The sequence below is a fragment of the Lolium perenne genome, chromosome 3, assembly GCF_019359855.2.
Source record: "Lolium perenne isolate Kyuss_39 chromosome 3, Kyuss_2.0, whole genome shotgun sequence".
Lineage (NCBI taxonomy): Eukaryota > Viridiplantae > Streptophyta > Magnoliopsida > Poales > Poaceae > Lolium > Lolium perenne.
In genome coordinates, this window is record NC_067246.2 from 320,728,901 (window position 1) to 320,744,840 (window position 15,940).

A 15,940-nucleotide genomic window follows, 5' to 3' on the forward strand; every position below is an offset into this window, starting at 1 on the left:
GAGATATTATCACTGGGATCCATGGGGGTCAGGAAGCACCTCATTATGAGAAAATTCATTGCAGGCTCCGGTTCATTTGCCGGTGTTGGATTCACAAGAAAGGATTTGTACAACATGTGCTCTAGGGAGAGGAGGAGGCTGCTTTTCGACGGTGACGCTACCACAGCCATCCGCATTATGGCAAAGAGGAAAAAGAGGGACCCTGAATTTTTCTATAAATATGACGTTGATGACAAAGGCCGTCTGAAGCACATGTTCTGGTGTGATTCCCAGTCACGTAGGGATTACCAGGACTACGGAGATGTGCTGGTGTTTGAAAGCACATACAAGATGAATAAATATAAGATGCCATTTGTTCCTTTTGTGGGCTTGAACAACCACCGTAGGACAACGGTTTTTGGGTGTGCCATCCTTTCAAGCGAGAATGAACAAACATATGTTTGGCTTCTAAAGACATTTCTCAAAGCGATGTGTCAACAGAAGCCAAAGGCAGTAATCACGGATGCAGATGCCGCGATGATCTGCGCAATCGGCGAAGTATTTTCTGGTGTGACGCATCGCATCTGCAGCTTCCACATTGAAAAAAAATATGGAGATGCATCTACCTAACAAGTCACTGAACGAGTTCAGGACTCTTCTGTATTACACCACCTCAGAGCAAGTATTTGAGGAGCGATGGCATGCATTTTACAGAAAATGGCAGTCCCCAAAAACCAGAACATGGATGAAGAGGATGTACAACAAGAGGAAACTTTGGGCTGCAGCGTATCTCTCTGAAGGATTCTGGCTCGGTATGAAAAGTAACCAGCGGAGTGAAAGTTTAAACTCTTGTCTGCACCTGCACCTAGATGGGGAAATGACAATTGTTGATATGATTATGCACTACGACAACGCAACTGTCCGTCTCCGTGAGAACGAATCCCACGACGACTGCACGGCTTCACAGACTACACCAGTGCCAATTACTAATTTCAGAGAACTAGAGGTTGCTGCTGCAAAAATCTTCACTCCTGCTGTGTTCTATATTATTCAAGGTGAGCTTTCAAAGATTGGCGGCATAGAGATCTTAGAAAAAATGCAGGCAGGAGACTCAAACATCTTCATTGTGGCATGGAGGAATCATGTAAGGACCAGGTTCTACGTGGAATATAGACCCAAGGAGGCAGAAATTATAAGGTGCAGCTGTCAAAGGATGATTCGAAAGGGGATCCCTTGCAAGCACATACTGCATGTGCTGCATTTCTTGAAATTTACTGAAATTCCACAATGTTGTGCTCTACGACGATTCACAAAAAATGCCAGGTTAGGGTTGCCAGCTAGACGCACCAGCGACATGTTTGGGTGGGGTTGGTCTGGGGCAGAGGAGCGGATGAAATACAGCAGGATGAATATTAAGGTATCACAGGCTATGCATATTGCATTAAACAATTCAGAAGAATTTGATCTGTTGAACAGTACCATTGATGGCATAATTTCTAGAAGAGAGGGGTATGCTAAAGGTAAAGCATATGGTCCCCTCAGGTCGGTGCATGAAAATGAAGATGCTAGTGGACCATGCGATATTGTTATTGGTGATCTTTTGAAAGTGTCCACTAAGGGTGCACCTAGGCAAGAAGCGCAGAAATCTCCGATGACTAAAAATGGAAGACCACTAGGACACAAGGAACGCAGGATGCAGGTGTGCGGGGCATGCCAAGAAGAAGGGCATAACAGAAGAAACCCAATATGCATATTTCATCCGAAGTAAGTTTTTCTGCCATTTTGTTTCATATATTTTAAAAGATTCCTATGATTTGTTGTGTAATTTTATGTCTGTGAACATGTGCAGGAATGTGCTGCAGCAGGAAGGGTAGTTCTTTCATAGTTATCTAAAGGGCAGTAAATTTCCTTAATTATGAATGGGACGAAAATAGCTTTGTATTCGATGGAGTTGTTAATGTTTGCTACGTACTGATGTTTTTATTTTGTACTGATGTTGTTAATTCTCTGGTGTTCTTTTGTAAAAATGGCAAAAGACATTATATATTGTGTAGGCATTTCCTTATGTACATCATAGCATGCATGTACAAACATAAAATAATTGCATACTTTCGACAATGGGAAATAAAATCATTTTTATAAAATTTTGTAGATAATCATAACCGAATAAATATTGTTTACAACCAAAGAAAATTATAAATTCAATATTCCAAGTGTCCGGAAACCTTCTGCGGGAGCAAACTAAACAGTCACACTATCAAATTTATATTTTCCTGGTCTTTGCTAGCAATCTCACTTTGTTTTTCACCCTGTCAAGAATGTTGTTAGGTGAAAAAATAATGTTTGCAACTGTACTTTCTCTCGATTCATCGACTCTGGCCTGCCAAAACATTATAAGGTGTTATACACATGGCTTGTTAACATTGTTAAAATTAACCGAGTGCATGGAACATAGTATAGCCAACCTGAGAAACCGGGCAAGTCATCTGATCTCCGTCCCAGTGCTCCATACATTGCAATACCCATAATCCGCATGAATTGCTGGTATATAATGTGACAAAATTTAAAAGTGTGCGCATATACAAAACTGACTTTCTTTATGTGTAATGCAATATATAGGTACTTACGTATCGGTTTGCTTAGGGATATCATAGCTTTTAATAGGCCATTCGTCGACATCAGAATATTCTGTGTCACAAGTATTGTTTGCTTCTTGTATGTCCTGTGAAATTTGCCCAATCTACAAAACAACAAATATATTACTGCACAGACATGAGAAAGTACACAAAGACATGTATGTAGAGAGTGTAATACCAAGTCTTCCACAATAGATTTTGTCACCCCTAAAACAAACAGAGGATCAAGGACCTGGAATTCCTTCTTCTTTGTATGCATGACAACAGTTACGTAATGAGTTTTCCGTATGTTTAGTGCGAAAAATGTCTACAAGAGAAGGAAAAAACTTTGTCAATTATCATATTGTTTTATTCTAATTTGGCATGAAACATTGAAAGAAACTGTTGTTACCTTCTCACGCTTGAAATATTCATCCATAACCCTACCTATGGTTCCTGGTCTTGTAACTACCTCATCTATATTTTTAATATTGTATTTTTTCTGTATTGTTTTTCTGCTTGTTCAAGGAGATAGTTTGTCCTCCACGCTGAACATAACATTCGATCAGACCCAACACGGAGAGACAAATACCCAATAGCAGCATCAATAATCTGAAAACAACAACAATAATTTCAAATTCAAATAGTTTAATTACGAGTATAACGCAAACTTTTGGTTTTGAAGACTTACATCATCAGATAGCCATTCGTGCACAAGAACGACGTTAAGTTTTTCTGAAGACAAGCTGGCGCCAAATTCATTCTTGTACACTCCTTTAGATGCTTGTTTTGGTATCTTGGATATTGTTTTAACATATAAAGCGGCAGCTTCTATTTCATGCTGTGTTGGTACTGCCGAAGATACCCCATCTTCATGTTCTGCAAACAACCCTGATGCACAAAATAGTAATAACATATGTGTTACAGGTTGGAGCATCATTTATTTGCCAACAAAGAAATAACGAATAAATGGTGTTACCTTTCTTTACACGGCTTTGACGTTTTGCTCTATGTTTCGCGACCACATATGGTGATCCATATTTTTGATTCGTCGTCCGTTTCCTTTTCCCTCCAACTTGTACTGCCGCTGCGTTTCTCCTTCTACCATTACTATTTGCACACTTTGATGTATTGCCCTTCTTCCTACTAGCCTCTCGTCCCATTGTTTCAACACTATGAGTACTCATAACTTCATCTTCACCGTCATGTAGGTCATCCTTATGTCCTGCATTCACTTTTGTGGTAGATCTTGCGAAAATGTCATCCGGTATATCCGAGGATGATGCCGGTTGTGTGGTATCATTTAAGATAAAAGGATTATCTTGTGTACCCTCCGTGTTACCAAGGTTTCCTGGTGTGACGTACACATTATCTCCGGCATCCGGCACCCCATTATGCTTAGGAGGTGTGACAAACTTACCAGAATTCTTTGTTACATTGCTAATTAAAGCATCTAACTCGTCAGAACTGTTCTTGTACATGAATTCTTTCTTAGACGAATCATCGATGTGATTAGAAGTGTCTTCTTCCTCATCTCCTCCTTTATCTGACTTTGATCCTTCAACCGGTTTGTGCATTACACCATTCTTATTTAGCATTTTTAGAACTTCCTGCAAAACAAGTAGTACCATAATTATTCATTACTGATAATGTAATACTTTCGTGTTCGTAAAATGTATGGCTACTCACCTCTGCACATCTCTTAGGTACAAGTGCTAATTGTGTGTCAATGTGATCCGTCAGTTCCTTCTTCAAACTTTCCAATAGTATGTCCTTGTTACTACGCCTCTGTCTCGAACGTGTCGAACGTGACTGTTCACCATTCTGCGATGTGTTTTGCTTTATTTGCGCAGTGGCATTGGCTTGAGGTGTAAGATCATTAATAATCTGCATGTCAAATTAGAAAACAAATGGCATAAATTAATATAACAACACAACATCGACTATGATATAATGTACCTAGAAGTAGTGATAAAAAACAAAACCTTCACTTTGCCTCTCCCACGACCATTTGCATAGTCGTACTGCGACCTCCTTTCCGCTTCCGCTTCAGTCCAGTTTTTCATTAGTGGCCGAATAGACTTGTGTGGAATATACGTAGGATCATCCGCGACTACCACCTTTTCCCAATATAGTAGCTACAAACAACACATTTTAAATGAAATAAGTTTCAAATTGTCACATACATCAAATATAGTGCTAATCATGTTTGCATACCTGAGTGAGACAAAGATTTCCAACCGGCCATTCCCTACCTTTTGCTGCTGATCTTGTGTAAGCAGACAAATTATCAAGGAGGTAACGCAATGTGAAGTGATTCCAGTTAATTTTAAATATTCTAGGAACATCCTCCACTAAACAGTAGTGATCTCTATCGACTGTTTTTGGGCCAGATGGCGCCAGAACCGTGCCAATTAGCACAAGCACCGCTTTCCGCACAAAGTCATCATCGGAAGCTTTCTCTCTCTGTATGTCAGCAATCAAGTCGAAAATAACTAGATTTCCACTAGACTTGCTGAGATAACTAGCTGGTATTTTTGTTCTACTTATTAGACATTCTTGATCAATTATTTCAAAAGCGGAATAACCGTCATTACGTAGACCATAAATGCATTCTATGTCTACAGAGGTTGCAGCTATCGCTCCTGCCTTGTCTTGTACGACGAATGTCTTAGTTTTAGGATCATATAGCTCAATCATAAATCTAATCAAATTTGTGTGTGTGCCGAAGGCTGGCAGTTGCAACATCGTCCGTAAACTAGTAGAGCTAAACCTCGCATGTTGAGGTCCTGGCTACGAGATCCGTCCACAATGTGTAGTCACAATAGACCGGGCCATCTAATTCATCCATTCTGCAAATAACATATACAAACAACAATTATTGCCGACATAGAAAATCTCCTAAACATCTACAGCGTAAATGTAAACCTAAAACTTACACGTCCGGCAAAGAATGAAGGTTTAGATCAAGCGCCCTCTAGATCAAGTGGGCGAAAGGATCGATGATAGAAGAGATTGCAAACGCGCGCACCTGGAAGACTGGAACACGGATGTTGCCGTCGTTAGATTGAGCTGTAGGCTCCACCGACGAAAGGACTCTTATCTTCTCCAGACGGCGATGGAAGGCGACGTTGACTTGAAGAAGAAATCGTGGGTAGTTAGACGTGGTGCGTCGGACGTGCCGCTAACTAGGGCATCTGCTGTTAATACTATAATTACGCAAGCTCTCGATGGATATCTGGGCCAGCCCGTTAGTACCCAGCCCATATACGGAGGCCACTCTATGCATGTGATAAGACACTGCTTTGCATTCGGCAGACGCATCGACAACTTACTTCTCCCTCTCTCTTTTGGAGCAGCAATACATGTTCACGGTGCTGATCACCTACAAGCATACCATGGTTTCGCATGGCACCACACAACAATGGCTTGTAGCTAGTACGACGGTGCAAATATGATTTTTAATTACGATTTGAATTGTTTGTAATCGAAGATTTTTTTAAAAAAATGGTCTTTTTTACACATTACTAGATCTGCAATGTACATAATTGACATATCTATAGTGCCACTGTCGAGTGGGGCATCAACAATTTCACAATGGTACAATCCTCATACAACACTTGTTCATGTCCAAATATGTAGAGAAATAAGCTGGATATAATTCATAAGCATTCATGAACGAACTCTTCACACATTGTCATAAAAGTGTTCACGAGCTATAGTGTACCATTAAAAATAACATAAATGTGCACCATAGTAAAAGTGTACCAACAAACATGACATAAATGAAAATTTTAGATAGCTATAGTCTTCACGAGCGAAGTCTGAACCGGGTTGCTCTCACACACTGTCAAGCATAATCTTCAGACCACCTTCTCCTTGCTTACGGAACCAGAACACGTATTTCTGATTTTTCTTGATGCCATTATGCCTCACCACATCCATCCAGTGTGATGTTATCATGGCACCTCCTTTTGGTACCCCTTTCACCATTGACATGTTCATCACCATCGTAACTTCTGTAACATTGCCACCTCGTGAGTAGACCTTTATTGTTGCTGGTAGCTGAATATTGGGCAGAATGTGGTTGAGGGTGAACCTCCTTGAGAAGTACTGCACATAAATTTCACAGTCAATTATCGGCATATCTTGGTTAGTAGTAAGAAATGATGGAAATCAAAATTAATTACCATCTTTGCTTTATTCTTCACGATGTGTGATTTCTTGATGGTGCACAGGTACAATGGAATTACTGGTTGGGTTTTTGCAACTAGTCGTTCGAGTGCATCAAAATCGTCATAATTCATCTTAACTCGATTTGCATACTCTATGAAAGCTTCAAAATCATACTCTTCCTCTTCTCCGGGACCTACATGTAATATTAAAAAACATAAGGGACAACAATTAATTCTAAATTAAGTTGTTCATAACACTGTATTCTCATTGAGTGCCATAAACAGCCTTACCCTTATAATAGGCCTTTTCCTCCAATTCGGTAAAGCACGAAGCTGGGCAGGCGTAGCAAGGAATGGCTGATCAATGTCAATGTTCTCATATGTCATATACGTACGATCAAATTAACCACTAGATCTAATTAACTCGGCCGATATTTTTTCCCAAGCGACCCAACCAAGGGAAGTAAGATTAGACGACCAGATCTAACTCGGGCAGATAAAACTAAAAAGGATCTACCGCGTCTACATGTTGTCAGGAAAGAGCTCATAAAAAAATTAGGTGCATGGCACGAGGTGAGCGAACTATACTTACATCCATGGCGATGAGATCCGAGTCAGCTCGTAACCAACGTCTTCGAGGACGCAGTCGGCGTCCAGTCGTAGATCAGAGGAGGCGCTGAGGAGATAGATCGTTTGGGAATTAGATTTGAGGCTTAGTGATACGTCTCCAACGTATCTATAATTTCTGATGTTCCATGCTTGTTTTATGACAATACCTACATATTTTGTTCACACTTTATGATGATTTCATGCGTTTTCCGGAACTAACCTATTGACAAGATGCCGAAGTGCCAGTTCCTGTTTTCTGCTGTTTTTGGTTTCAGAAATCCTAGTAAGGAAATATTCTCGGAATTGGACGAAATCAACGCCCAGCATCTTATAATTCCACGAAGCTTCCAGAACACCCGAGAGCCGCCAGAGGAGAGGCCCAGGGCCACCACACATGGTGGCGGCGCGGCCCAAGGGGGGGGCGCGCCCCCCTATTGCGTCACCGCCTCGTCAGCCCTCCGACTCCGCCTCTTCGCCTATTTAAAGGTCCCTGACCTAAATCTTCGATACGAATAAGCCACGGCACGAGAAACCTTCGAGAGCCGCCGCCATCGCGAAGCCAAGATCTGGGGGACAGAAGTCTCTGTTCCGGTATGCCGCCGGGACGGGGAAGTTCCCCCGGAAGGCATCTCCATCGACACCACCGCCATCTCCATCAACGCTGCTGTCTCCCATGAGGAGGGAGTAGTTCTCCATTGATGACGCGTAAAGCACACGCCCGTTGGGAACCCCAAGTGGAAGGTGTGATGCGTACAGCAGCAAGTTTCCCTCAGTAAGAAACCAAGGTTTATCGAACCAGTAGGAGTCAAGAAGCACGTTGAAGTTTGATGGCGGCGAAGTGTAGTGCGGCGCAACACCAAGGATTCCGGCGCCAACGTGGAACCTGCACAACACAACCAAATTACTTTGCCCCAACGTGACAGTGAGGTTGTCAATCTCACCGGCTTTCTGTAACAAAGGATTAGATGTATAGTGTGGATGATGATGTTTGCAGAAAACAGTAGAACAAGTATTGTAGTTGATTGTATTCGATGTAAAGAGTGGACCGGGGTCCACAGTTCACTAGTGGTGTCTCTCCCATAAGATAAATAGCATGTTGGGTGAACAAATTACAGTTGGGAAATTGACAAATAAAGAGGGCATGACCATGCACATACATGTTATGATGAGTAGTGTGAGATTTAATTGGGCATTACGACAAAGTACATAGACCGCTATCCAGCATGCATCTATGCCTAAAAAGTCCACCTTCAGGTTATCATCCGAACCCCCTCCAGTATTAAGTTGCAAACAACAGACAATTGCATTGACTGTGGTGCGTAATGTAATCAACAAATACATCCTTACACATAGCATTGATGTTTTATCCCTAGTGGCAACAGCACATCCACAACCTTAGAACTTTCTGTCACTGTCCCAGATTTAATGGAGGCATGAACCCACTATCGAGCATAAATACTCCCTCTTGGAGTTACAAGTAATGACTTGGCCAGAGCCTCTACTAATAACGGAGAGCATGCAAGATCATAAACAACACATAGATAGATTGATAATCAACATAGCATAGTATTCCATATTCATCGGATCCCAACAAACGCAACATGTAGTATTACAAATAGATGATTTTGATCATGTTAGGCAGCTCACAAGATCTAACAATGATGGCACAAGAGGAGAAGACAACCATCTAGCTACTGCTATGGACCCATAGTCCAGGGGTGAACTACTCACACATCACTCCGGAGGCGACCATGGCGGTGAAGAGTCCTCCGGGAGATGATTCCCCTCTCCGGCAGGGTGCCGGAGGCGATCTCCTGAATCCCCCGAGAAGGGAATGGCGGCGGCGGCGTCTCTGGAAGGTTTTCCGTATCGTGTCTCTCGGTACTGGGGGTTTCGCGATGAAGGCTTTAAGTAGGCGGAAGGGCGGAGTCGGAGGAGTCACGGGGGCCCCACACGCTAGGGCCGCGCGGGCCCCCTCTAGGCCGCGCCGCCCTAGTGTGGCGGCGCCCCGTGGCCCCACTTCGTTTCTCCCTAGGTCTTCTGGAAGCTTCGTGGAAAAATAGGCCCCTGGGCGTTGATTTCGTCCAATTCCGAGAATATTTCCTTACTAGGATTTCTGAAACCAAAAACAGCAGAAAACAGCAACTGGCTCTTCGGCATCTCGTTAATAGGTTAGTGCCGGAAAATGCATAAATATGACATAAAGTATGTATAAAACATGTGAGTATCATCATAAAAGTAGCATGGAACATAAGAAATTATCGATACGTTGGAGACGTATCAGCATCCCCAAGCTTAGTTCCTACTCGTCCCGAGTAGGTAAACGATAACAAAGATAATTTCTGAAGTGACATGCCATCATAATCTTGATCAATACTATTGTAAGCACATGTAATGAATGCAGCGATTCGAAGCAATGTAAATGCAATGAGTAAACAATTGAATCATATAGCAAAGACTTTTCATGAATAGTACTTTCAAGACAAGCATCAATAAGTCTTGCATAAGAGTTAACTCATAAAGCAATAAATTCAAAGTAAAGGTATTGAAGCAACACAAAGGAAGATTAAGTTTCAGCGGTTGCTTTCAACTTATAACATGTATATCTCATGGATATTGTCAGCATAAAGTAATATAACAAGTGCAATATGCAAGTATGTAGGAATCAATGCACAGCTAACACAAGTGTTTGCTTCTTGAGATAGAAGGAAATGGGTGAACTGACTCAACATAAAGGTAGAAGAAAGGCCCTTCGCAGAGGGAAGCATTGATTGCTATGTTTGTGCTAGAGCTTTTATTTTGAAAACAAGAAACAATTTTGTCAACGGTACTAATAAAGCATATGTATCATGTAAATTATATCCTACAAGTTGCAAGCCTCATGCATAGTATACCAATAGTGCCCGCACCTCGTCCTAATTAGCTCGGATTTGCATGGATTATCATTGCATAGCATATGTTTTTACCAAGTGTCACAAAGGGGTACCTCTATGCCGCCTGTACAAAGGTCTAAGGAGAAAGCTCGCATTGGATTTCTCGCTTTTGATTATTCTCAACTTAGACATCCATACCGGGACAACATAGACAACAGATAATGGACTCCTCTTTAATGCATAAGCATTTAGCAACGAATAATATTCTCATAAGAGATTGAGGTTTGTTGTCCAAACTGAAACTTCCACCATGGATCATGGCTTTAGTTAGCGGCCCAATGTTCTTCTCTAACAATATGCATACTCAAACCATTTGATCATGATAAATCACCCTTACTTCAGACAAGACGAACATGCATAGCAACTCACATGATATTCAACAAAGTGTTGATGGCGTCCCCAGGAACATGGTTATCCCTCAACAAGCAACTTATAAGAGATAAGATGCATAAGTACATATTCAATACTACAATAGTTTTTAAGCTATTTGTCCCATGAGCTATATATTGCAAAGATAAAGAATAGAAATTTTAAAGGTAGCACTCAAGCAATTTACTTTGGAATGGCGGAGAAATACCATGTAGTTGGTAGGTATGGTGGACACAAGTGGCATAGTGTTTGGCTCAAGGATTTTGGATGCATGAGAAGTATTCCCTCTCAATACAAGGTTTAGGCTAGCAAGGTTATTTGAAACAAACACAAGTATGAACCGGTACAGCAAAACTCACATAAAAGACATATTGTAAGCATTATAAGACTCTACACCGTCTTCCTTGTTGTTCGACCCTTACTAGAAAATATCTAGACTTTAGAGAGACCAATTATGCAAACCAAATTTTAGCAAGCTCTATGTATTTCTTCATTAATAGGTGCAAGGTATATGATGCAAGAGCTTAAACATGAGCACAACAATTGCCAAGTATCACATTATTCAAGATATTATACCAATTACCACATGTAGCATTTCCCGTTTCCAACCATATAACAATTTAACGAAGCAGTTCAACCTTCGCCATGAATATTATGAGTAAAGCCTAAGGACATATTTGTCCATATGCAACAGCGGAGCGTGTCTCTCTCCCACACAGTGAATGCTAGGATCCAACTTTATTCAAACAAAACAAAAACAAAAACATACAGACGCTCCAAGTAAAGCACATAAGATGTGGCCGAATAAAAATATAGTTTCACTAGAGGAACCTGATAATTTGTCGATGAAGAAGGGGATGCCTTGGGCATCCCCAAGCTTAGACGCTTGAGTCTTCTTGAAATATGCAGGGATGAACCACCGGGGCATCCCCAAGCTTAGAGCTTTCACTCTCCTTGATCATATTGTATCATCCTCCTCTCTTGATCCTTGAAAACTTCCTCCACACCAAACTCAAAACAACTCATTAGAGGGTTAGTGCATAATCAAAATTCACATGTTCAGAGGTGACATAATCATTCTTAACACTTCTAGACATTGCACAAAGCTACTGAAAGTTAATGGAATAAAAAAATCCATCAAACATAGCAAAACAGGCAATGCGGAATAAAAGGCAGAATCTGTCAAAACAGAACAGTACGTAAAGACGTATTTTTCTGGGGCACTAAACTTGCTCAGATGAAAATGCTCAAATTGAATGAAAGTTGCGTACATATCTGAGGATCACGCACGTAAATTGGCATAATTTTCTGAGTTACCTACAGACGGGGCGACTCAAATTCGTGACAGTAAGAAATCTGTTACTGCGCAGCAATCCAAATCTAGTATCAACTCTACTATCAAAGACTTTACTTGGCACAACAATGCAATAAAATAAAGATAAGAAGAGGTTGCTACAGTAGTAACAACTTCCAAGACTCAAATATAAAACAAAAGTACTGTAGTAAAATTATGGGTTGTCTCCCATAAGCGCTTTTCTTTAACGCCTTTCAGCTAGGCGCAGAAAGTGTGTATCAAGTGTTATCAAGAGACGAAGCATCAACATCATAATTTTCATAACTTGTCACAATAGGTATCTTAGATGTTCCATTACCTATAGTGGTGCTAAAGGCTTTGTCAATTTTAGGCCTATAATAGTTTTTTTGGCTTAGGCACCTTAGAGACATACATGAACTTTTGCTCCTTACCCACATAAGCTTTCTCCTTAAACTTAAGAGAAGAAAAAGTTGAACCCAAGGTTCCCAAAGCTTCTTCAAGTTCACTAATCCTATGGGTTTGATTATCATGAGTAGCACAAGTTTCTAAGATGGCAATTCTCTCATTAATTCCACCCAGAGATTTATCAAGTTTATCAGTGCTATTAAGTAATATTCCCAATTTAGTATTAATACTTGGAAGATTTTGCTCTATGGTCTCCAACTTTTTCATGACATCTTCAAGAGAGATTTCAATTTTAACTTCATTAACAGGTGGTATTCCAACTAGACTCTCAATAATACAGCTAGCTTCTAAAGCAGGAATGCCTAGGAAATTACCTCCCACAAGGCAATCAACAACATACCTATTCCAGCTAGAGATACCAACATAAAAATTTCTGAGTAGGATAGTGGTGGAGTGTTTCTTAATGCACCTATTATGAGCATCACTAATTCTATACCAAGCATTTTTTAAACATTCTCCCCCTTGTTGCTTAAACGAACGAACTTCAACTTCAGGATTACTCATTTTAGCAATAGTAAATAAAGTAAACTAGATAAAGTAAATGCAAGTAACTAATTTTTTTGTGTTTTTAATATGGCAAACAAGATAGTAACTAAAGTAAAACTAGCAACAAATTTTTTTTTGTGTTTTGTTTTAGTGCAGCAAACAAAGTAGTAAATAAAGTAAAGTAAAGCAAGACAAAAAAAACAAAGTAAAGAGATTGGAGGTGGAGACTCCCCTTGCAGCGTGTCTTGATCTCCCCGGCAACGGCGCCAGAAATTTATTTGCTGGCATGCAGTTGACGTGGGAGTTAGAAATCTCTGTGGTGTAATTTCCTTCACGTCCCCGGCAACGGCGCCAGAAATTTAGCTTGATGACGCGTAAAGCACACGCCCGTTGGGAACCCCAAGTGGAAGGTGTGATGCGTACAGCAGCAAATTTCCCTCAGTAAGAAACCAAGGTTTATCGAACCAGTAGGAGTCAAGAAGCACGTTGAAGGTTGATGGCGGCGAAGTGTAGTGCGGCGCAACACCAGGGATTCCGGCGCCAACGTGGAACCTGCACAACACAACCAAATTACTTTGCCCCAACGTGACAGTGAGGTTGTCAATCTCACCGGCTTGCTGTAACAAAGGATTATATGTATAGTGTGGATGATGATGTTTGTAGAAAACAGTAGAAAAAGTATTGCAGTTGATTGTATTCGATGTAAAGAGTGAACCGGGGTCCACAGTTCACTAGTGGTGTCTCTCCCATAAGATAAATAGCATGTTGGGTGAACAAATTGCAGTTGGGCAATTGACAAATAAAGAGGGCATGACCATGCACATACATGTTATGATGAGTAGTGTGAGATTTAATTGGGCATTACGACAAAGTACATAGACCGCTATCCAGCATGCATCTATGCCTAAAAAGTCCACCTTCAGGTTATCATCCGAACCCCCTCCAGTATTAAGTTGCAAACAACAGACAATTGCATTGACTGTGGTGCGTAATGTAATTAACAAATACATCCTTACACATAGCATTGATGTTTTATCCCTAGTGGCAACAGCACATCCACAACCTTAGAACTTTACATCCTTTGTCCCAGATTTAATGGAGGCATGAACCCACTATCGAGCATAAATACTCCCTCTTGGAGTTACAAGTAATGACTTGGCCAGAGCCTCTACTAATAACGGAGAGCATGCAAGATCATAAACAACACATAGATAGATTGATAATCAACATAGCATAGTATTCCATATTCATCGGATCCCAACAAACGCAACATGTAGTATTACAAATAGATGATCTTGATCATGTTAGGCAGCTCACAAGATCTAACAATGATAGCACAAGAGGAGAAGACAACCATCTAGCTACTGCTATGGACCCATAGTCCAGGGGTGAACTACTCACACATCACTCCGGAGGTGACCATGGCGGTGAAGAGTCCTCCGGGAGATGATTCCCCTCTCCGGCAGGGTGCCGGAGGCGATCTCCTGAATCCCCCGAGATGGGATTGGCGGCGGCGGCATCTCTGGAAGGTTTTCCGTATCGTGGCTCTCGGTACTGGGGGTTTCGCGACGAAGGCTTTAAGTAGGAGGAAGGGCGGAGTCGGAGGAGTCACGGGGGCCCCACACGCTAGGGCCGCACGGCCCCCTCTAGGCCGCGCCGCCCTAGTGTGGCGGCGCCCCGTGGCCCCACTTCGTTTCTCCCTCGGTCTTCTGGAAGCTTCGTGGAAAAATAGGCCCCTAGGCGTTGATTTCGTCCAATTCCGAGAATATTTCATTACTAGGATTTCTGAAACCAAAAACAGCAGAAAACAGCAACTGGCTCTTCGGCATCTCGTTAATAGGTTAGTGCCGGAAAATGCATAAATATGACATAAAGTATGTATAAACATGTGAGTATCATCATAAAAGTAGCATGGAACATAAGAAATTATCGATACGTTGGAGACGTATCATCCATCGAGGCTAAGGGCTGTACCGGTAGCTATGTGGTTAATCTCTCTCCTATGTACTTCAATACAATGATCTCATGAGCTGCCTTACATGATTGAGATTCATATGAGTTTTGTATCACTATTAATCTATGTGCTACTCTAGTGATGTTATTAAAGTACTCTATTCCTCCTCCATGATGTAATGGTGACAGTGTGTGCATCTTGTAGTACTTGGCGTAGTTTATGATTGTGATCTCTTGTAGATTATGAAGTTAACTATTACTATGATGGTATTGATGTGATCTATTCCTCCTTTCATAGTGTGATAGTGATAGTGTGCATGCTATGTTAGTACTTGGTATAATTGTGTTGATCTATCATGCACTCTAAGGTTATTAAAATATGAATATTGAATGTTGTGGAGCTTGTTAACTCCGGCATTGAGGTGCTCTTGTAGCCCTACACAATTAATGGTGTTCATCATCCAACAAGAGAGTGTAGAGTGGTTTTATTATGTGATCAATGTTGAGAGTGTCCACTAGTGAAAGTATGATCCCTAGGCCTTGTTTCCAAATACTGCAATCATCGCTTATTTACTGTTTTACTGCATCTTTACTTGCTGCAATATTACTACCATCAACTGCACGCCAGCAAGCTATTTTCTGGTGTCGTTACTACTGCTCATATTCATTCATAGCACTTGTATTTCACTATCTCTTCGCCGAACTAGTGCACCTATACATCTGACAAGTGTATTACGTGTGTTGGGGACACAAGAGACTTCTTGTATCGTGATTGCAGGGTTGCTTGAGAGGGATATCTTTGACCTCTTCCTCCCTGAGTTCGATAAACCTTGGGTGATCCACTTAACGGAAAACTTGCTGCTGTTCTACAAACCTCTGCTCTTGGAGGCCCAACACTGTCTACAGGAAAAGAAGCGTGAAGTAGACATCAAGCACTTTTCTGGCGCCGTTGCCGGGGACCGAAAAGCTACACAACAGGGATTTCCTCCCTCGTCAACCACGCGCCAGTCCTGGACAGCAAGCACTTTTCTGGCGCCGTTG